Source organism: Equus caballus, chromosome 13 (genome assembly GCF_041296265.1).
Source record: "Equus caballus isolate H_3958 breed thoroughbred chromosome 13, TB-T2T, whole genome shotgun sequence".
Lineage (NCBI taxonomy): Eukaryota > Metazoa > Chordata > Mammalia > Perissodactyla > Equidae > Equus > Equus caballus.
The window spans coordinates 27,915,256-27,940,128 of record NC_091696.1 but is presented as its reverse complement, the minus strand read 5'-3'; the positions used below and the strand labels follow the sequence as shown (position 1 = coordinate 27,940,128).

The 24,873-nt window shown below is 38.2% G+C and overlaps 1 protein-coding gene across 11 annotated transcripts in view; it reads left to right on the top strand.

Moving 5' to 3' along the window:
* LOC100062082 (S-adenosyl-L-methionine-dependent tRNA 4-demethylwyosine synthase TYW1) overlaps positions 1-24,873 on the top strand; it is a 214,316-nt gene that overhangs the window by 181,082 nt on the left and 8,361 nt on the right. The window lies entirely within an intron of this gene.

The window sequence follows — 24,873 nt, the reverse complement described above, 5'->3', positions numbered from 1 at the left end:
TGGTAGAGATAGGTCATTAAAATAAGGAGGAAAAAACCTTAATCAGAAGACCAGTGTTAGAATAGCTGTGATAATATATCCTTACTAAAATATTTACATAGAAATAATGTAGTGTCTGGGATTTAATTCAGAATATTATGAGGTGAGAAGTACATGGGTGTGTGGATGGGTTAAGGGTTGTTGAGGCTACATGATGGATACGTAGAGGTTCATTAGACTACTCTGCCTAGTTCTTTGTTCAAATTCTCCTTTAAAAAATGCTTTTAAAAATGAGTGGGCATGGATGAACCTTGAAACAATGCCCAAGGTGAAAAACAAAGCCAGACATGGTGATGTCAGCATCATGGTAGAGTGAGCTCTTCGCTTGGACTCTCCCCTCTAAAATACAATAAAAAGGACATTCATACACCAACAGAGGACTTAAACACAACACAAAAGACGTCTGAGGGACCCACGCAGCCATGCATTTGAAGGTGGTGGTGGGGCTGGATCCTCCAGAGGAAGTGGAAGCTGATTGATAGCTCTGCAGAGAGAGGCTGCGACTTGGGGATGTGAGCAGCTGAGAAGAGGTATCCTGTCCCCACCTGGCACTCCAGCCCCATGATCACCTGGAGCACAGCACAGTGAGAGAGGGTCTAACTGGGCGAGGTACGCAGCTCAGGAGAGGCACCCCATCCCCACCAGGTATTCCAGCCCTACACTCCAGCCTCATGATCGTCCAGAGTGCAACAGTGAGGGAGGGGCTGGCTGGGGGAGGTGTACAGCTGAGGAGAGATACCTTGTCCCTGCCGCGTGGTCCAGCTCCATGATTGCCCAGAGGGCAGCACAGTGAGAAAGGGGCTGGCTGGGGCAGGTGCAAACTGAGGAGAGGCACCCTGTCTCTGCCTGGTGCTCCAGCTCCATGATTGGCCAGAGCATGGCACAGTGAGAGAGGGGCCAGCTCGGGGAGCTATGCAGCTGAGGAGAGGTGCACCATCCCCGCTGGGCTCTCCAGCCCCATGATCACCAGGAGTGCGGCACAGAGAAAGAGGGACTGACTTGGGGAGGTGCACAGCTGAAGAGAGGTGCCCCGTGCCCATACAGCTCTCCAGCCCCATGATCTCCCAGAGCATGGTGCAGAGAGAGAAGTGGCAGCTGGTGGAGCTCCATGAGTGCCCAGAGCACCACGCAGAGAGAGAGGCAGAGGTTGGGGGAGGCACACAGGTATAAGAAAGTGCCCATTCCCCTGCCTGACATGCCAGTCCTGGGATCACTCAGAGCTCAACACAGAGAGTGAAGCAGAGGCGGGGGAAGTGCAGGTGAAGGAGAGGCCCCCCCCACCTTGCCCAGTGCTCCAGATCTGCCGTGAGCCAGAGCGTCACACAGTGAGAAAAGCAGTCAGTGGCTAGAGCTGGGGAGTTCCTGATCATGCTAGGCCCAGAATACACAGCACCTAATCCCCACCCAGTGGAGGTATGTGGCAGTGGCGACCAAATAACACCACCATGCAGAGGCAAAAATCCACACCATCAAGCAGTATGAGAAAGTATATGAAATCCCCAGACCAGAAGGAAAATGACAAGTACCCAGAAACCAACCCTGAAGACGCAGAAATCCATAACGTAAATGACAAAGGATTTAAAATAGCTATCATCAAAAAATGGAATGACAAGAAAACACAGAAAGACAAATTAACAAATTAAGGAGGTTCTTCACAAAAGAGTTCGATACTTTAAAGAAGAATCAATCAGAATTGTTGGAGATGAAGAACACAATGGTTGAGATAAAGAAAAATCTGGACTTTTGTCCCAAAACAACAGAACTGACAATATGGAAGACTGAATTAGCAATTTAGAGGACAGTTACTATAGAAATGCTTCAGAGGGAGGAGAAGAGAGAACTAAGACTAAAAAGAAATAAAGAAGCTCTCAGAGAAATATCTAACTTAATTAGGAAATGCAACATAAGGATTATAGGTATCCCAGAGAGGGAAGAGAAGGAGAATGGAGCAGAAAGCTTGTTCAAAGAAACAATAGCAGAGAACTTCCCAAACCTGGGGGATGAGACTACAAGTGCAAGGGTTGTGTTGAAGGATTACTTTCCTCTTATACCGGAAGACAGCCAGAAACTGAATACCAAGTCTTTTTACTTTGAAATAATTATAGATTCATAGGAAACTACAAAAATACTACAGAAAGGTCTCATGTACCCAGTTTTCTCCAGTGATAACATCTTTATGACTGCGGTACATTATCACAACCAGGAAATAGACATTGGTACAATCAGTAGACCTTATTCAGATTTCACCAGTTTTGAACTCACTCATTTGTGTGTGTGTAGTACTATGCCATTTTATCACATGTAGATTCACATAATCGCCACCACCATCAAGTTAAAGACTGTTCTCTTACCACAAAGATCTTTCTCATGCTACTCCTTTATAGTCAAACCCACCCTCGACCCCCAGCTATCCCTAACCTTTGGCAACCACTAATCTGTTTTCCATCTCTTATAATTTTATCATCTTGAGAATCATTATAAACAGAATCGTAAAATATGTGAGCGTTTGAGATTGGCCTTTTGCAGTCAGAGTGATGCCCTTGAGATTCATCTGACTTGTTGCACATGTCAATAGTGTGTTCCTTTTTATTGGTGAGTCATAGTCCATGGTCTGGATGATTTGTTTAACCATTTACCTATTGAGCATTTTGGTTTTTCCCTGTTTTGGGCTATTACAAGTAAAGCCGCTTTGAACATTCTTGTACAGGTTTTTGTGTGGACATAAGTGTTCATTTCTCAGGGATAAATGTCCAGGAGTACAATTTCTAGGTTATATGGTAAGTGTATGTTTTGGGCTTGTTTTGTTTTTGTTTTTTTAGAGAGGTAGCTGTACTAGGTTGCATTCTTACCAGCAGTGTATGAAAAGTCCAGTTTCTCCGTATCCTAAGCAGCATTTGATATTGACATTTTAAGGTTAGCTGTTCTAAGACGTCTGTAGTGTTCTCACTGGGTCTTCATTTGCATTTCATGAACATGATCTATCTCTCCATCTATTTGATTTCTTTAATGAGCATTTTATAGTTTTATAGTTTTCAGGACACAAGTCCTAATGTGCTTTGTTAGTTTTATACCTGTTTCTTTTTTTTATAGCAATTATAAAGTGTATTTTTAATTTCCAGTGTTGTTTGTGTGTGTGTGTGTGTGAGAAAGATTAGCCCTGAGCTAACATCTGTGCCAATCTTCCCCTATTTCATATGGAATGCCGCCACTGTGTGGCTTGACAAGTGGTGCTAGGTCTGTGCCTGGGATCCAAACCTGTGAACCCTGGGCTGCCAAAGTGGAGGACACGAACTTAACCACTACACCACCAGGCTGGCCTGGTCTAATGTATTTGCAATTTTTTAAATATGCATTTCTTCTTGGATATTTAATTTCTAATTTTTTAATTTATAATGTATTTTTAATTTCAGTTTTACATGTTCGTTGCTAGTATGTAGAAATAAAATTAAATTTTTGTATGTTGTTGTATCCTGCAACCTTTCTCAACTTACTAATTAATTCTGGGAGGAATTTTTGCAGATTTATTAAGATGTTCTACATAGATCATTATTTCATCTGCAGATAGGGACAGTTTTATTCCTTCCTTTCCATTGCATAGACTTCTAATACTTTATTGAATAAGAATGGTGATTTTGGACATCATTCCCTTTTTTCTGATCTTAGGGGGAAAGCATTTAGCTTTTTCCTATTTAACATGGTGTTAGCTCTAGCTTTTTTGTACATGTTCTTTTCCAAGTTGAGGAAGTTACCCTCTATTCCTAGTATTTTGACAGTTTTTATTAAGAATGGATGTTGAATTAAGTCAAGTGTTTTTTCTCAATTGATGTGAGCATGTGATTTTACTGCTTTTATCTGTTAATATGATGGATTTTTGATTATTGAACCATCATTGCGGTCCTGGAATAAACCCTACATGGTCATTATGTGTGTTTCTTGTTTTATATTGCTGACTTCTGTTTGCTAATATTTTGGTAAAGATTTTTGTCTTGTTATTCATGAGGTTCTATAGTTTTGTTTTCTTTTTAATTTTGTCTTTCTGTTGGTTTGATATCAAAGTAATACTGGCCTCATAAAATAGGTTGAGAAATGTTTCCTCCTTTTCTGTGTTCTAGGAGGGATTGTATAGAATTAGTGTTAATTCTTCTTTAAGTGTTTATTAGAATTCTCCAGTGAAATTGTCTGGTCTTAAGGATGTCTTTTGGAGGAGTTTTAAAATTATGAGTTAAATTTGTTTAATAGTGACAGGGCTATTCAAATTATCTTTCATCTTGGGTGAGTTGTGGTAGTTTGTGTTTTTCAAAGAGTTGGTCCCTTTCATGTAAGTTGTGAAATTTATGTGAGTAAATTGTTCATAGTGTTACCTTATTTTCCTTTTGATGTCTGCACAACATTCCATTTCATTTCTGATTTGTCTTCTCTGTTTTGTCTTTCTTAGTCTTTCTTGAGGTTTGTTGATTTTATTGGTCTTTCAAAGAACCAGCTTTTTGTTTAATTGATTTTTCTCTATTTTTTGGATTTCAATTTCATTGATTTTTGCCCTTCTCTTTTCTGTGCCCTTTTTTGTGTTTACTTTGGGTTTCTTTTGCTCTTCTTTTTCTAGTTTCTTTGGATGAGAGCTTAGATTATTGATTTTGCCTCTCTTCTAATGTAAGCATTCACTGCTATAAATGCTCCTCTATGGCCCATGGGTTATTTAGTAGTTTGCTGTTTGGTCTCCTAGTGTTAGGAGATTTTCCTCTTATGTTTCTGTTATTGGTTTCTGGTTTGATTCTGTTATGGTCAGAGAACACACTCTGTATGATCTCAGTTCTTTTTTTTTTTTTTTTTTTAAAGATTTTATTATTTCCTTTTTCTCCCCAAAGCCCCCCGGTACATAGTTGTATATTCTTCGTTGTGGATTCTTCTAGTTGTGGTATGTGGGATGCTGCCCCAGCGTGGCTTTGATGAGCAGTGCCATGTCCGCGCCCAGGATTCGAACCAATGAAACACTGGGCCGCCTGCAGCGGAGTGTGCGAACCCAACCACTCGGCCACGGGGCCAGCCCCATGATCTCAGTTCTTTTTGATTTGTTGAGGTTTGCTTTATGGACCAGGATGTGGTCTATCTTGGTAAATGTTTTGCATGTGCTTGCTAAGAGTAAGTGTTCTCCTATTTGTCAGTGACTGTTCTGTAAATGTCTACTTCATCCTGTTGGTTGGGGGTGATGTTGAGTTCTTCTGTATCGTTGCTGATTATCTGTATAGTTCTATCAATTGTTGAGTGAGAAGTATTGAGGTCTCCAGCTGTAATTGTGAGTTTTCTGTGTCTCCTTTCAGTTCCATTATTTTTTTGTTTCACGTGTTTTGCAAGTGTGTTGGCTGGTGCATACACATTTTGAACTTCTATACCTTCTTGGTGGATTTGACCCTTTTTTCGTTATGTAATGTCCCTCTCTATCCCTAGTAATTTTCTTTTCTTTGGAGTCTGCTTTTTCTGGCGGTAAGGTAACCACTCCTGCCTTTTTTTTCTTTGATTGCTGTTTGCTTGTTTTTGATATGCTGTTTGTATATCTTTTTCCATCCTTTTACTTTCTACCTACCTATATCATATATTTGAAGTGAGGTTCCTGGAGACAATGTATAGTTGGTCATGCTTTTTTAATGTACCTGCCAATCTATTTTAGAATTCCATTTTGATTTATCTGTAGTGTTGTTGAGTGTATTTCTTTGTATAGACTTTTTAGTAGTTGGTCTATTACATTGTACATATATATCAAACTCAACTGAAGTCAACATTTTGCTAGTTTGAATGAAATGTAGAAATCTCTCTTTAAGTCCCTTAACCTCCCTCATTTAAACATCTTAAATATTTCCTGCACATACATTGAAAACCATAATAGGTAATGTGATAAATTTTGCATCAGCCATTAGAAAACTCAAGAAAAGAAGATAAGTTGATTGTATTTACCTATTGTATTTACCTATATTTTTACTCTTTCTGTTCTTTCTCCTTCCTGATGGTTCCAAGTTTCCTTTGGAATCTTTTCTATGTGTCTGAAGAACTTTCTTTAGGACTCTCTTTAGAGTTGATGTGATGCAACCACTTCTTTTAGTTTTTCTACTTCTGACAATATCTTGGTTTCCTTTTCTTTCCTAAAGGATACTTTTGCTAGATAAGAATTCTGGATTGACAGTTGTTTTCTTTCAAGACTTCCTTCTGGCTTCCCTGGTGTCTCATGAAAAATCCTGTTATTTGTTTTTCTCCAGTAGGTAAGGTATTGTCTCTGTCTCACTGCTTTCAAGATTTTATACTTTTCATATCTTTAGTTTTCAGAAATTTGATTATGTTGTGTTTTGGCTTAGATATCTTTGGGTTTATCCTGTTTCAAGTATGCTCAGTTTGTTGAATCTCTAGGTTTATGTCTTTTACAAATTTGGGAAATTTTTAGCCATTGTCTCCTCAAATACTTTTTCAGCCCCACTCTCTTTTCTCCTCTCTTTTTGCGACTCTGACCACACAAATACTAGGTCTTTTGTTTTGGTCCCACAGGTGCCTGAGGCGTTGTTTCTTTGTTGTTAAGGTTGGATACTTTGTATTGTTCCAATTTCAAGTTCACTGATACTTTTTTCTGTCCTCCCATTTCCTATTGAACCCACCCATTGAGTTTTATTTTGGTTATTGTATTTTTGAGTTCTAGAATTTCCATTTAATTCTTCTTTCTTTTATTTAACTTTGTTTTTCACTTGTTTCAAGTGTTTAAAACTATCCATTGAGGCATATTTATGGCTGCTTTAAAATCCTTATCAGATAATTCCAACATATGTGTCATCTTAATGCTGGTGTCTTTTGATGGTCTTTTTTAATTCAAGTTCAGATTTTCCTTTTTCCTAGTATGACAATTGATTTTCATTTGTATCCTGAACATTTTGTGTATTAGACTGTGAGACTCTCCATCTTATTTAAATCTTCTGTTCTACAGGCCTCTTTTGACACTCTACCAGTGGGGATGAGATGTAGGAGAGTCACCTTATTATTGCTAGGTAGATGTAGAAGTCCAGGTTCCCCACTCGGGCTCCTTGACCTACTCAGGCAGGGAGGCCTCATTGCTGCTAAGTGGGGATGGAAGTTCAGGCACTTCCCTCAGCCTCCTCTGATACCACTCTCACTAGGAATGAGGATCACCTCATTGCTGCTCCCCACTGACGTTATGGCATGAAAGTGGGGCCCTCATTGCACCTGGGCTGTGGTGAAAGTCCTGGCTGTCCACTAAGCTTCCTCTGACACCACTCTAATGTGAATGGGGAGAGGCACATTGTTACAACTGGATGGGGATGAAAGTCAAGGCTCCCTACAGAATTTCCACTGACACCACAGAGCAGGGCTGAGATCGCAAGATTCTCCACTGGACTTTCTCTGACTCCTCCCCAGGAGTGGGGTGGGGTAGAGGTACAGTGCAGTACAGCTGGGCAAAGGTGGAAGTCTACGTTCTCCACTCAGTGTTTACTGATGGGTGAGAATGAGGCCAGTTTTTCTCGTGGCCTAGGGTGGTTATTGTCTGAAAGTTTTCTGTCTTGTTGGGCTACCCCTTTCCTGCCTTTGACTAAGGAGAGCAGGCTTTATTTGGGGTTTTTGTTCTTTTTTAATTATTCATGCCCATTGGTTTTTCTGGGTTAAAGGCTTCAACCAGGCTTCTTGGTTCCAGCACCCAGTCCGGGATATGCGAGCCAAAAATAAAACTCAGGGAACCATACTACTGTGTTGCTCCTCAGGTCCCGAGGTCCCTAGCTAGTCTGCCTTCTTATATCCACCCTTCAGAGTCTCCTTATGTTTCTTTCACACATAATGTATAAGGTTTTTAGCAGTACTTAGTGGGAGAAATACGTCTACTCCATCTTGTCCTGAACCAGGAGTCTTATAACTATACAGATTTTACATGTAAAATTTTTGGTTTACTATCTTTCCAGTGAACAGTATTGCCAGTCCACTTGGCACTGTTTCTTATTAGCAGATTATTTCCACTTTGTAAACTTATTTTCTTTGTTTATGTTAAAAGTGTCACCCCTGAGGCTGGCCCGGTGGCGCAGTGGTTAAGTTTGCATGTTTGGCTTCTCGGCAGCCCGGGCTTCACCGGTTCAGATCCCGGGTGCAGGCATGGCACCGCTTGGCAAAAGCCATGCTGTGGTAGGCGTCCCACCTATAAAGGAGAGAAAGGTGGGCATGGATGTTAGCTCAGCGCCAGTCTTTCTCAGCAAAAAGAGGGGGATTGGCAGTGGTTAGCTTAGGGCTAATCTTCCTCAAAAAAAAAAAGTGTCACCCAGTATGATTTCAAGGCTTCCCCTGCAGTGTTGCTGGAAAAATTTCCCTGAAACTTACATGGAAACATTTTTTTCTAATCCTAATCAGATCCCATTTAATAAGTAGGCTAGCTGTACCTGTGACCATGTGACCAGAGGCTCCAGGAACCAAGGCAGCCCATGTTCCCAGACACTGCAGGAACTGCTGCAGCACCTGTGACTGGAGGCTCCAGGAACTGCAGTGGTACCTGTGACCCAGTCGCCTCCCTCTCCCACAGTGGTAGCACCTCTGTCCCCTGCCCTCCCAGCAGTGGGGGCTGCATCCAAGACCCCAGTGCCTCCAGCAATGGTGGCAGTGCCCATAACATGAGGCTCAAGAAAGTATGCCAGTGCCCCAGGCCAGAGGCTTCAGGAACTACAATGGCTCTTGTAACCCTGGCCCACCCAGCAATAGTGATAACACCTAGAAACTCAGCCCCCCTGGCAGCAGTGGTGCCACCATGCATGGAAAACCTGGGAGCAGCAATGTAGATGGCACATGTGGCAAGAGCACCTGAGGCCGTGAGGAGCCCAGTATTGTCAGCATCAGAGCCCTTGACTCCAGTTCCCCTCAGCTGCAGCAGCACCCGCAACGTGGGCCCCCGACCTGCAGCAATGGCACCTGCAGACCCAACAACCTTCGGAGATATGAATGTAGAAATGATTCAGGTGGAAGAGGAGAACTAAGATTTTTTCAAAATGGAGAAACTCTACTCAAGAATTATCTGACTCAGTTAGGAAAAGCAACATAAGGGTAATGGGTATCCCACAGGGAGAATGGAGCAGAAAGCTTATTTAAAGCAAGAATACCTGAGAAGTTCCCAAACCTGAGGAAGGAACTGGATGTACAAGCACATGATGCTAATAGAACACTTAGTTATCTTAACACAAAAAGACCTTATCCAAGGCACATTATGTTAAAACTGTCAAAAGTCAGTGACAAAGAATATTAAGGATGACCACAGAGGAAAAAAACCAATAGCCTACAAAAGAAGCCCAGTTAGGCTGTCAGCAGATTTCTCAGCAGAAACTCAACAGGCCAGGAAAGAGTAGAATGATATATTCAAAATATTGAAAGATAAAAACTGTAAGCCAGGAATACTGTTATCTGCAAAGGTGCTGTCAGCAGAAACAGGGAAATGGAAACAAGATGCTATCTCATCCATGTGATCTTTTATGCAAACCTTCAGAGCAGCCACAAAACATAAAAAGAATGAAGAAATTGAGAAACACATCACAGAAAACCAAACTGAAATGGCAGACAGAAGCACAAGGAAAAAGAAACAATGAAAATATAGAGCAACTAGAAAACAAAAGATAAAATGGCAGTATTAAATCCTTATATAACAATAAATGCCCTAAATATAAATAGATTGAATTCACCAATTGAAAGACAGAGTGGATGGATGGATTATAAAACAAGACCCAACAATATGCTGCCTTCTGGAGATCCATCTCAGCTCTAAAGGTAAACATAGGCTCAAAGTGAAGGGATGGAAGATGATACTTCAAGCAAATGGCAACCAAAAGAAAGCAGGCGTAGCCATACTTAGAGCTTCAAGCCACAAAAAGACAAAATAGACAAGTAAGACAAAATAGACTTCAAGCCAAAAAAGATAAAGGGAGACAAAGGTGGACATTATATGATCGTAAAGGGGACAGTCTATCAAGAAGACAAAACATTTGTTAATATATATGCACCTAACATAGGAGCACCGAACTAAATAAAGCAACTTAACAGACCTAAAGAGAGAAATTGACAGCAACAGAATAATACTAGGGGACTTTGATACCCCACTTACATCAAAGGATACATCATCTAGACAGAAAGTCAACAAGCAAACATTGGCCTTAAGTGAAACACTAGACTAGGTGGACTTAATAGATATATATAGAACATTCCATCCAAAAGCGACAGAATATGCATTCTTCTCTGGTGCACATGGAACAGTCTCAAAGATAGACCACATGCTGTGAAATAAAACAAGTCTCAATAAATTTAAAAAGACTGAAATCATATCAAGCATCTTTTCTGACCACAGTGGTATGAAACTAGAAATGAACTACCAGAAGAAAGGTGGAAAAGTCACAAATATGTGGAGACTAACCAACATGCTACTGAACAACTATTGGATCAATTAAGAAATCAAAGGAGAAATCAGAAAATACCTGAAGACAAATGAAAACACAACATACCAAAATCTATGGGGTGCAACAAAAGTGGTACTAAGAGGGAAGTATGTGGCAATACAGGCCTACCTCAAGAAACAAGAAAAAAATCGCAAATGAACAATCTAACACTATACCTTATAGAACTAGAAAGAGAACAAATGAAGCCCAAAGTCAATAGAAGGAAGGAAATAATGAAAATGAGTGTGGAAATAAATGAAAAAGAAACTAAAAAGACAATAGAAAAGATCAAGGGAACTAAGAACTGGTTCTTTGAAAAGATAAACAAAATTGACAAAGCCTTAGCCAGACTCACTAAGAAAACAAGAGAGACACTCAAATAAATAAAATCAGGAATGAAAGAGGAGAAATTACAACAGATACCACAGAAATACAAAGGATTATAAGAGAATACTATGAAAAGCTATACTTCTAAAAATTGGATAAACTAGCATAAATGTATAAATTTTTAGAATCATATAACCTCCCAAAACTGAATCAAGAAGAAATAGAGAATTTGAATAGACCAATCACTAGTAAAGACATTGGAACAGTAATCAAAAACCTCCCAAAATACGAAGGTCTAGGACCATACAGCTTCTCTGGTCAATTCTACCAAACATTCAGAGAAGATTTATTACTTATCTTTCTCAAATGCTTCCAAAAAATTGAAGAGTAAGGAACACTTCCTAACTCATTTCACAAGGCCAGCATTCTCCTGGTATCAAAACCAGACAAGGACAACACAAAAAGAAGAAAATTACAGGCCATTATCTCTGGTGAACATAGATGCAAAAATCTTCAACAAAATGTTAGCAAATTGAGTACAACAATACTTTAAAAGGATCGTTCTCCATGATCAGGTGGAGTTTATTCCAGGAATGCAAGGATGCTTCAATATCCACAGCTCAATCAATGTGATATACCACAGTAACAAAATAAAGAAAAAAATCACATGATTATCTGAATAGATACAGAGAAGGCATTTGACAAGATTCAGCATCCATTTATGATAAAAACCCTGAATAAAATGGACATAGAAGGAAAGTACCTCAACATAATAACAGCTACCTATGACAGACCCACAGCCAACATCATACTCAATGGTGAAAAACTAAAAGGAATCCCTCTAAGAACAGGAACAAGATAAGCATGCCCACTCTCACAACTCTTATTCAACATAGCATTGGAGATTCTACCCGGAGCAATGAGGCAAGAAAAAGACATAAAATGTATCCAAATTGGAAAAGAAGTAAAACTGTCACTATTTGCAGATAACATGATGTTATATGTAAAACCCTAAAGAATCCACCAAAAACTATTAGAAATAATTAGCAAATACAGTAAAGTTGCAGAATACAAAATCAGCATAAAAAAGTTGCATTTCTATACACTAGCAATGAACTAGCAGAAGAGAAATGAGGAATACAATCCCATTTACAATCAGAACAAAAAAAGTAAAAGCCCTAGGAATAAATTTAACCAGGGAGGTGAAAGACCTGTACACTGAAAACTTACAAGACATTTTTTGAAAGAAATCAAGGAAGACACAAAAAATGGAAAGAGTCTGTGCTCATGGATTGGAAGAATTAGCATAATTAAAATGTGCATATTATTACCTAAAACAATTTATAGATTCAGTGCAATCGCTATCAAAATCCCAATGATATTTTTCGCAGAAATAGAACAAAGAAACCTAAAATTTGTATAGAACAACAGACCCCGGATAGCCAAAGGAATCCTGAGAAAAAAGAACAAAGCTGGAGGTATCACACTCCCTGTTACCAAAGTGTACTACAAAGGTAGAGTAATCAAAACATCGTGGTACTGGCACAAAACAGACGTGCAGATCAGTGGAACACAATCAAGAACCCAGAAATAAACTCACACATTTATGGACAGCTAATTTTTGACAAAGCAGCCAACAACATACAATGGAGAAAGGAACGTCTTTTTAATAAATAGTGCTGGGAAAACTGGACAGCCACATGCAGATAATGAAATTAGACCACTGTTGTACACCATACACAAAAATTAACTCAAAATGTATTAAAGACTTGAATGTAAGAACTGAAACCCTAAAACTCCTAGAAAACATAGGCAGTACGCACTTTGACAAAGGTCTTAGCAATATCTTTTTGGTTATGTCTCCTTGGACAAGGGGAACAAAAGAAAAAACAAACAAATGGGACTACATCAAACTAAAAAGCTTCTTCCAGCAAAGGAAATGCTCAACCAAACAAAAAGACAACCTACCAGTTGGGAGAAGATATTTGCAAATCATATATCCAGTAAGAGATTAGTATCTAAAATAAATAAAGAACTCATACAACTGAACAGCAAAAAAATGAACTACCCAATTAAAAAATGGGCAGAGGATCTGAACAGACATTTTCCCAAAGAATATGTGCAGAAAAAATACATACATGAAAATATGTTCAATATTACTATTAGGGAAATGCAAATCAAAACCACAAAGAGATATCACCTTACACCCATCAGAATGGCTATTATTAAAAAGACTGGAAATAATAAGTGTTAGAGAGGATGTTGATAAAAGGGAACACTGATACACTGCTAGTGGAAATGTAAATTGGTGCAGCACTATGGAAAACAATATGGAGAGTCCTCAAAAATTAAAAATAGAACTACCACACAATCCAGGTATTCCACTTCTGGATATTTACTCAAAGAACACAAAAACACTAATTCAAAAAGATATATGCACCCCTGGTTTTTTTTTTTCAGCATTGTTTACAATAGCCAAGACTTGGAAGCAACCCACGTGCCCATCAAGGGATGAATGTATAAAGAAGATGTGGTATATACATAGAATGGAATACCACTCAGCCAAAAGAAAAGATGAAATTGTGGCATTTGTAACAAGATGGATGGACCTTAAGGGTGTTATGCTAAGTGAAATAAATCAGATGGAGAAAGAGAATTACTATATGACTTTACTCATGTGTGGAAGATAAACAAACACATAGGTAACGGAGAACAGATTGTGGAAGGGAGTGAGGGGAGGGCAAAAGTGGCAAAGGGTTACGTATGTACTGTGACAGATAGCAACTAGCCTTTTGGTGGTGAACATGATGTAGTCTATACAGAAGTCCATATATAATCATGTACACTTGAAATTTATGTAATGTTATAAACCAGTGTTACCTTAATAAAAAATATTTTTAAAAATGTAAAACTTCACTGCATGCAAAAAAAATAAATACCCCTTTAAAGGTACTAAAAGCAGAAATACAACTAAAAGACAAAGGAAAGAAACTGAAAAAATCGAAAAGCAAAGCAAAACCTATAAACTAGATGAATCCACAAAACATAATTTGGTGCATAAATAACTGACAGGTTATATCGACTGTACAACCTCCTCATTGTTTATGCTGCCAATCCCAAGCCTGCTGTTTCTCTGCTATACTTTTGAAATATCTCACAGAACATTCAAGAGAAAAAACATTTCATTTGCTTTGTAATGGCCTTCACAATCAAGTCCTTTTCAGCTTCATTTCATGTGCACTCCCTGGTACTTTACAAGGCACTGCCATGTTGTTTCTTTTTCCTCTGTGCATGTCCCCAAGATACGTCTTCTGGCAGAAATGCCCGCAGTACCTCACCGCACCCCAATTGACTGGGCAAATTTCTGCTCTGTAAAACTGTAGAAGAAATATCTCCTTGGAGACCACTTCTCTCAAATCTGTATGCACGTATATAAAGCTGCCTTCTCTAAAAAGCTGTGGGTTCCTGGGACACAAGGACCATCGTCCCCAGCACTTCCTGGAGTACCTAGAACATTTTACATTCTCAGTGTTTGCTTAGTGAATTAACCACCTCTTCACCTTCATCTGCTTTCCTTTTTAATTGTCTTAATCAGAGACATTGTTCCATCTTGCCCATTTTAGTACCTTCCTTCCTTCTTATCATTCATGCACTCATTTATTCAATAAATGTTTATTCTACTGAGTTTGCTATTTTAAAGGCCATTAGTGACCTGCTGGTTGTTAATCTAGTTGTTTTCTCAGTCACCATTCCTCTCTCTTTTTCAGCAGCATGAACTGATGCCCATCCATGTTTGTTGCAAGTCTGTCTTATTATTGTACTATATATTTTTTCTTCTAGCAAAGTTGACTAGCAGAAATAAGAACACTTCATAAAGTGGAACATTGAAAATCCCCCAATTGTGGCATTTCTTTCTTTACCCTCTTCAAAAATTTGAAATTTCCTCTGATCCAGGATACTGTATAGACCCAAATGTAAGGTAATCTTAAAAAAAAATTCTCAGGCGATCCCAAGCATTGGTTGAATACTTACATTTAGATGACCTTTAAAGATCCTACATTAAATTTGTGAGACTTTCACAACATGAAATAGCCTCTGGAGAATCCATTTAATATTTATTACTCTGTCCATACCCTGTGGTGTTTTGCAGTGCAGTGATCTTGTCATTGCCATACCACATGCAAAGCACTTCTTAATTATTATAGTGGAATAGTTTTTACATGGATGATTATTTTTATTATCTCTGCAGAACAATTTTGTCATTTAGAAGTGATGTTTAGACTCTAGATAAAGGAGTTTCTGCTATAGATGAGAGGGCAGGCTCCTTAGTAGATGGGAAAGTACATGGGAGTAGAAAGTTCAGTGAGTTTCTCTGACTTTGAACAAAGGAAAGACGTAATAGACTCACATTAAGATGAATAAGTCAGCATATTTTTGTTCCAAAGTTGAGCTAAAGGAACAAAGACATGACAACAGTTGCCTGCAGGAGGCGGTCTACAGGAGGAGGGCGGACCTGTGTGCTTTGGAGGGGTCACTGAGGATAAGAAGTTACAGTCAGCCCTCTGCTTTTGGGTTTCCAGTCTAGCAGCTTAAATGTAACCTTGGTCCTATCAGTCTGCAAGCCATTAAGACCCTGGTGAATCCAATACATTTTGATCATTTTAGTTGAGAAATAGTTCCTTCTACATATTGGTGATATCCTATTAAAATATATCACTGCCTGTGGAAACCAAGTGGTAGGTTATATATATATAGCTTGCAGAATCCATATAGCATTGTTTTGAAACTTAATTCTTTACTTTGTAAAAGCATGGACTTTGTGTTTTAGAACAGTTTCAATTTACAGAAAAAGGGTTTCTGTATACCTTGGATTTGGCCTGTTGTTAATATCTTACATTGGTGTAGTACATGTGTTACAATTAAGGAACCAATATTGATACATTATTAACTAAAGTCCCCAGTTTGTTTAGATTTCCTTCAGTTTTACCTAATGTCCTCTTTCTGTTCTGGAATCCCATCTAGGATAACACATTACATTTAGTTGTCATGTCGCTTTAGGTTCCTCTTGGCTATGACAGTTTCTCAGATTTTGATGATATTAATGGCTTTGAAGAGTATTCATGAAGTTTTTTGTAGGATGCACTACTACTGAAATTTGTCTGATGTTTTTCTCATAAGACTTGGGTTATGGGTTTTTAGGAGAAAGGTCACAGAGGTAAAGTGCCATTTTCATCACATCATTTTAAGGATGCATACTATCAACATTATTTACAACTACTGATGTTGACCTGGATCAGCTAGCTGAGGTAGTGTTTGTCAGGATTCTCCACTGTAAAATTACTCTTCCCTTCTCCCTTACTGTACAGTGTACTCTTTGGAAGGAAGCAACTATATGTAGCCCATATCTAAGGAGTGAGAGTTAGGCTCTATATCTTTGAGGGTGGAATATCTACATAAATTATTTAGAGTTGTTCTGCACAGGTTTATCTCTTCTTCCCATTTATTAATTTATTCAATCATTTTTTATATCAGTATAGACTCATGGATATTTATTTTATACTTTAGGTTGTAATCCAATTCTACTTTCTTTTGCTGAAATTGATCTAGCTTTAGTCATTAGGAGCTCTTTTAGTTGGCTCCCATGGTCCTATGAGGTGCTCCCATCAATGTGGAGGTGGGGGGCAGGGGGCGGTATTTGTTTTTATTTGTTTTGAGCACTTCTTACTTTCCGGTGCTACAAGATGCTCCTGGCTCCTCTTGTATATTTATTGCCCCATTCCTAGAATCAGTCATTTCTCTCAGAAGCCTTTGTTCATTTTATTGGAGAATGGTGTTAGAAACCAAGATGTGGGTGAAAGTGTGCTTGTTGCTACTAAGGTGTCATTTCTTTTAGGCCCTCTCAGATGACAGAGCAACGAAATATATGTGTGTATACTAACCTTGTATATGCACATGTCTGTAAATAGTTATATTTCTAATCATTTTATATGTATTAAGCTAAGCATACTGATGTCTCAAACTCTAATCCATTACCACATGAATCATTCTAGCCTCCTCTCCTTATTTGTAAGTTCTCCAACAATGAGAAGCCTAGCTCCAGCTCCTGTGATCAGTCATCTATTTACTTAATCATTCAATTCCAGTATACATGTATTTCAGTATCAGAATTTTCAACCCTGGAATACAGTGCTGATGTGTAGTTCCTTTTCCCTTTAGTCTTACAGGTTCCACTCATTTCCAGAATTACTTAGGTCAGCACCTTTTCCGCTCCCTCCCCATTATTTCACACATTTGTAATTTAGTTAGGTTCTCTTGTCACAGTCTCCACCTCTTCCTGGGAGTCTCCTGACTTCCTACGTGGGTTTTTTTTCATTTGCATACTTTAAGGTTCAGTATTTGTGCTATGAAGTTCTGTAGGCTTTGAGAAGTGCGTAATGTCTTGAAGATGAATGAACATCTTTTCTTATGCTTATTTGCCATCTGTACATCTTTGATAAGGTGTCTGTTCAGATCTTTCACCCATTTTTTAATTGGATTTGTTGTTTTCTCATTGCTGAATTTTAAGAGTTTTTTTAAATATTTTGGATACAAATCATTTATCAGATGCATTTTGCAAATATTTTCTCCTGGTCTATGACTTAACTCTTTATTCTCTTAACTGTGCTTTTCTCAGAGCAAACATTTTTAATTTTTAAAAAGTTCAGCTTATCAGTTTTTTCTTTCATGGATCCTACTATATCTCCAAACTCAAGGTCACCTAGATTTCTTCCTTTGTTATCTTCTAGAATATTGTATACTTTTATATTTTATGTTTAAGTCTAAGGTACATTTTCAAAGCTGTAAGATCCGTATCTAGATTTCTTTTTTTTTCCTGGTCTTTCTATTCTGTTTCATTGATTTATGTGTCTCTTCTTTCAACAGTACTATGCAGTCTGGATTTCTATAGTTTTATTCTAAGTCTGAAGTTGAATGGTGTCAGTCCTCCAACTTGTTCATCTTCTTGACTATTATGTTGGCTATTCTAGGCCTTTTGCGTTTCCATATAAACTTTAGAATCAGTTTGTCAGTACCTACAAACTAGCTTGCTAGGATTTTGATTAGGATTGCATTGAATCCACAGATCAAGTTAGGAAAAATTGACATCTTGATATTGAGTCTTCTGATCCATGAACATAGAATGTTCCTCCATTTAATTAGATCTTCCATGGTTTTTTTCATCAGAGTTTCGTATAGTTTCATCAAACAACTATATGCAGAGTTACTTCTTGTATATAGATCCTATACATGTTTTCTTAGATTTATGCATATGTATTTCATTTTTTAAAGCTAATATCAATGGTATTGTGTTTATAATTTCAAGTTACAGTTGTTTATTGCTGGTATATAAGAAAACAGTTAGCTTTTATATATTAACCTTGTATCCTGCAACCTTGATATTAGTTCCAGGCAGGTTTTTTGTTGTTGGCTGATTCTTTGGGATTTTCTACATAGATTAATCATATCATCTGTGCATAAAGACAGTTTTATTTCTTTCTTCCAAATCTGTATAGCTTTTATTTCCTTTTCTTGTCTTACTGTGTTAGCTAGGACTTCTAGTATGTTGAATAGTAATGGTGAAAGGAGACATTTTTACCTTGTTTTGAGATAAAAAGCATCTAGTTTCTCACCATTGAGTATGATGTTAGCTGTAGCTTTTTTGGTGATGTTGTTTATCAGGTTGAGGAAGTTCCCCTCTATTCCTAGTTTGCTGAGAGTTTTTATTCGTAAATCTATTTGGATTTTTGTCAGATACTTTTTCTACAACTATCGTGATTATATGATTTTTCTTCTTTAACCTGTTGGTGTGATGGATTACATTAATTGATTTTTTTTTTTTAAAGATTTTATTTTTTCCTTTTTCTCCCCAAAGTGTATTCTTCGTTGTGGGTTCTTCTAGTTGTGGCATGTGGGACGCTGCCTCAGCGTGGTCTGATGAGCAGTGCCATGTCCGCGCCCAGGATTCAAACTAACGAAACACTGGGCCGCCTGCAGCGGAGCGCGCGAACTTAACCACTCGGCCATGGGGCCAGCCCCCTACATTAATTGATTTTTGAATGTTGAACCAGCCTTGCATAGCTGGAATAAATCCCACCTGGTCATGGTGTATAATTCTTTTTATATATTGTTGGATTTGATTTTTACATATCTGATAGTTACTCTTGGTAGTTCATGATAGTTATTGTTCTGTGGTTTTTCTTTGTTGTAATGCCTTTATCTTGTTTTGGTAATAGGGTAATGCTTCTCTCCTAGAACATGTTAAGAAGTTTTCCCTCTGCTTTTATTTTCTGGAATAGTTAGTGGAGGATTGATATTATTTCTTCTTTAAATATTTTGTAGAATTCACCAGTGAACCTGTCTGAGACAAGGAACTAGGAAACTGTCAGGCCACTCCTCACATCCACCTGTCTGTTAGTCTTTCTGACTGCCTCCCTCCCTTTTTCCTTTCTCCCTCTCTCTCTCTCTCTGTCTCTCAGTTTCTTTTACTTCTTCATTTTCATATCATCTGGTATGGCTGCTGATACCAGCTCAGCTCAAGCATTCACCAGCACTTGGAATCTCAAGTGCCAAATTCACAAAAGGAAACTCACCTGCATATAAGATCATATCGTCTACTAGTAGAGATCATTTTGCTTCTTCTTTTCTTATTTGGATGCCTTTTCTTTCTTTTTCTTGCCTAATTGCTCTGGCAGGACTTCCAGTAGTATGTTGAATAGAAGTGATGAAAGTGGGCATGCTTGCCTTGTTAACTGTTTTTAGAGGAAAAGCTTTCAATTTTTCACCATTGATATTCACGGTGTGTTTTCAAATATGGCTTTTATTATGTCAAGGTAGTTTCCTTCTACTCCCAGTTTGTTGAGTGTTTTTATCATGAAAGGGTGTTAAATTTTGTCAAATGCTTTGATATGATCATGTGGGTTTTTTCCCATCTTTCTGTTAATGTGGTGTATTACATTGATTGACTTTCATATGTTGAACCATCTTTGCATTCCAGGAATAAATCCCCACTTAGCTATGGTGTATAATCCTTTTACTATGCTGTTGAATTTGGTTTGATATTATTTTGTTGAGGATTTTTGCATGAGTGTTCATGAGGGATATTTGTATGTGGTTTTCTTTTCTTGTAGTGTTTTTGTCTGGCTTTGGTATACAGGCTTCATAGATTGAGTTAGAAAGTATTTCTTCCTCTTCAGTTTTTGGAAAAGTTTGAGAAAGATTGGCCTTGTTTAAAAGTTTGGTAGAACTCACTGTTGAACCATCAGGTCCAGGGCTTTTCTTTATTGGGAGATGCTTGATTACTTACTCAATCTCCTTGCTAGTTATTGATCTATTGAGATTTTCTGTATCTTTGTGATTTTGTCTTGGTAGGTTTTGTATTTCTAGGAATTTTTCCATTTCATCTAGATTATCTAATTTGTTGGCTACAGTCATTCATAGTGTTCTCTTTTAATCCTTTTTATTTCTGTGTAATTTGTAGTAAGTCTACTTTTATTTCTGATGCTAGTAATTTTTTACTAGAATCTTTTCTCTTTTTTTCTTAGTCAGTCTAGCCAAAGAATTGTCAATTTTGTTGATCTTTTCAAAGAACAAGCTTTTGATTTCACTACTTTTTTTCCCTTCTCTTTTTCTGTTCTCTGTTTTGTTTATCTCTGCACTAACATTATTTCTATCATTATGCTAGCTTTTGGTTTAGTTTGTTCTTTTTCTAGTTCCTTAAGTTGTAAAGTTAGATTGTTGATTTGAGGTCTTTCTCCTTTTTTAAAGTAAGCACTTATAGCTATAAGTTTTCCTCTTAGTACTACTATTACTATGTCCCATAAGTTTTGATATGTTGTATTTTCATTTTCATTAGTATCTAAGAATTTTTTAATTTCCCTTGTGATTTCTTCTTTGGTCCATTTAAGAGCGTTTTGTTTAATTTCCACAAATTTTTGCATTTTCCAGTTTTCCTTCTGTTATTGATGTCTAACTTTATCCTGTTATGGTTGAAGAAGAGACTTCAACTGTATGATGTCTGTCTTTTAAAATCATTTAGACAATTTGTGGCCTAATATATGGTCTATCCTGAAAATGTCCCATGTACACTTGAGAAGAACGTCTGTTTTGTGTCTGGGGGCAGAATGTTCTTTATATGTCTGTTAGATCTAGTTGACTTATTGTATTGTTCAAGTCCTTTGTTTTTTTACTTACCTTCTGTCTTGTTCTATCCATTGCTGAGAATGAGGTATTTAAGTCTCCAACTATTATTGTAGAACTCTGTATTCCTCTCTTCCATTCTGTCACTATCTGCTTCATATATTTTAATAATCCGTGATTGGGTACATAAATGTTCGTAGTTGTTATATCTTCTTGCTGTATTGAACCTTTTATTAACATAGAATGTCCTTCGTTTCTTGTAACCATTTTGATTTGAAGTCTATTTTGTGTGATAATACTATAGCCACTCCTGCTCTCTTTTGGTTACTATTTACCTGGAATATGTTTTTCTGTCCTTTCACTTTCAGCCTATTTCTGTGTTTGGATATAAAATAAGCCTCTTTTAGACAGCTAAAGTTGGATTTTGGTGGAGTTTTTTTAATCCATTCTGCCAGTCTCAGTTTTTTGATTGGAGAGTTTAATCCATTTACATCTCTGTGATCAGAAGCAGCCAATCAATGATCAGAACACAGACCCCCAGTATTTGGAGGACTAGGGTCCTTACTGCTCACTCTGTCTCCCAAGGCTGCATACAAGCTGCTCCAGGAACATGTTCACGGCTGCCTGCCATGAGGGTGGGAAGTGGGAGATGGGTAGCTGCTGCCAATCTAAACTGAAATTGACTGCAATTTATAGTCCAAACTTTCCCATCAAAATTGCAAGCCTTCAGTAGATTTCAGAGTTCCAACATAGTTAGATCAGACAGATTCTGCCAGTATAATTTTTGTCAGGGTAGGGACAAGTGTTCCTGATCCTTGCTACTTAACCATCTTCCCAGAATCCTATACTCTTACGTTTTTTAAATTTATACTTAGTTTAATTCTAAAGTTAATCGACATTGCTATCCTCCTTCAGCACAATACCAGGACTCCAGCACTCTTTCCTGCAGTTAGTGCTTCTTTCGATAGATCTGGATAGATCCCACATTCTTGTTCCCCTTTGCTTCTTGCCTCCCAGTTCTTCCTGCTGGGTGCAGTTTCCTTCTCACTGAAGTGAGTGGTAAACTTCATCTTTTTTTCCCCTGAAACATCTTTGTTTTACTTTTGCTCTTGAACGATAGATCATCAGAGTAGGAAACTCTAAGTTGAGGTATTTCCTCCTAGCACTTTGAAGATCCTATCTTCTTATCTTCCAGCATAATCTTTTCGCTATCTTCCAGCATCTTTCCTCATTGATGAGATGTCTTCTGTCATTCTTTAGTTTTAGTGTCTGCTGATAAACTCAATAACCAATAACATTTATTAAGGTCTCTTTGGTAACATTGTACGTGCCTTAATTCATTTAATCCTTACAAAAATTTTGTGAGTCATAAATACTGTTTTTCTTCATATTCCAAAGGAGGAAACTCAGGCTAAGAGAGTGCATGTCTTGTCCAAGGACAAATAGGGCACAGTTAAAATTCAATCCCATATCTTTCAAAATGCAAAGTCTACTTTGGATCACAACACTGTACTGTTTCTCAAATGCTACAGACAAGATAGGGAAAGAGAAGTGTTGATTGGAAACAAGCTGCAGAATCCTCTATCCCAGCTCACCAACCAGCTGTCTCTTTGATCTCCTCCAAGATCATCAACTCTGAGAAGGTTTTTGCCAGATTTGAGACCCTGTAGGTAATTAAGCACTGATCACAGAGGGGTCCCTCTTCGATATATAAACTTGCAATCTGTAAAGGGAGGAGATGAAGAGCCATCACCTCCCCGTGCCTTCCTTTCTTGGAGTAAGAAGGGAATGGTGTGTCTCCATTTAGGTTTTGTGCAGTATTTTCTTAACAAGACCTACTGACTGAATACTTTTCCTTTGGTGTTACATGTGGAAGTCACTCTTATCAGAGGCCTGAATGCTCCCAATGATTGCTTTCAGAGAAATGTCACAGAAAATTGGCATTTTAGTGACACTGCTGAGAGGACTTAGCTCTACCTCAGCAAAATTGGAGATTAAGATTGAAACTCCAGAAACTGAGTTTCCAGATAAAAACATTTTTTAATTGCACTTGGTCATATCTAGAATTCAATCACATTGTTGTAGTTTTGTCTCTCAAAATGGTTCCCCAGGCAGCTGTGCCATATGAATACACTTGTCACCAGTTAACTCAGAAAAGGGTGGCAACTCTGCTCCGTGTTCCCCTGTTGCAGGCAATCAGGTGCACTTTGAAGTCTGTGTTTGTGATCTTTGCCTCCTCTCACCCAAAGAGCAAACAGCACAGGCAAGAACAAAACTCATAAATCTGAGAAATTCAAAAAGCACTACTGTAACACTCTTTTTTTGTATTCCAAAAGCACTTCTCCCTCTACCTCCCTCTAACTTCCTCTGCTTCTTCCAAGTTAACATGTACTTCTGAGTCATGAAAAAATCTAGCAGAGCCCCTCTTCTGTCCTTTAACCAGAACTTTCCCGCTTGTTTGGTTTGTAAGTATTACTGTAGGTTTGGAGGACCCAACTAAAAAATAATTGATACTAAGATCACATAAAAGCCCCTCTTCAGTGTGTGAAAATGAAAATGATATGTATGATTCTTATTTTTGTATTATTCTACTATGCTCGTTACATATGGGCTTTGAGGTCTGATTGTACAGTAAAGGATTAATTTTACATAAAGAAAGGGCTGACCTTTGCCCTCAGCTTCTAGGAGGTGATCTCTGAGCTCTTGGAATGTCCTGCCTGATAAAAGTGTCTTTGTTTATCTGGGGGCTTTGGGACACACTAGATAGTTTACACTAAGCATGTGATGTAGGGTGGGGACTTTGGGCTACACAGTATCTGCTCAACTCCCACAGAGGCTAGAAACTAAGTGAGCAACTTGGCAATCAACCATGTCTAGGTGACCATTCTCAATAAAAACTCTGGACACTAAGGCTCAGGTGAACTTCCCAGTTGGCAGCACTTCATGTCTGTTGTCATATGTCACTGCTGGGTGAAGTTAGCACTGTCCAGGGCTCTACTGGGAGAGGACAACTGAAAGCTCTGTACGTGGAACTCTCCTAGACTCTGCTCCGTGTCCCTCTTCCCTTGGCTGATATTTAATCTGTATCCTTATGCTGTAATAAGCCATACTATGTGCGAGTAGAACAGCTTTCAGTGAATTCTTTGGGTCCCCGTAGTGAATTGTCAAACCTGAAGGTGGGCTGAGGAACCCCTAAATTTGTAATTGGTGGCAGAAGTGGGGGTGGTTTGGAGACTCCTGAACTTTGGTATATCTGTTTTCAAATCCCAGCCTCACCATTTCTCATTTTTCTTATCTGAAAAATAGGGGCAATTCTGTTTACAGGGTTATTTTGATGGCTACAGAAAATGATGTTTATAAAGCATCCAGAATAGTGCCTTGCCTATCCACAGGCTCTTAATGAAGGCTCTTCCCTAAAGCTGTTGATCATTTTATTGTTCAGTAAAGAATACTACAGTATCATGTGGAGGAGTGTTTGTACCAAATACCTCCAATGGTGATGTTAATAAATAACTTTTGATTTGCTCTTTTCAGCTTATATGGAGGATTTCCTCCTTTTTTTAACTCTTGGATGTATAGAAATATGATGCCTTTAAATTGTTAGTACTTTTCCAGTAACTACATGGTATTTATAATTTAAAAATTGGGATAACTTCAGCAGAGCATGGTTGAAGCAGGGGATAGGGTAGGCCAAATGGTAAAAATTTTTATTTGTGACGTTTTGAGTTTGAAGTAGCTGTGGATCTTCTATATAGACTTGTCTATATGGACGATACAGTGAAACTGATGGGAAGTCAGTTCTTCATCTACACAAAAAGAAGCCACGTGCTTACCTAGGCTGTTAGGAGCCAGTTTTCAAATTATTATTTGAAGGGATGAAAGCTGTATAAAT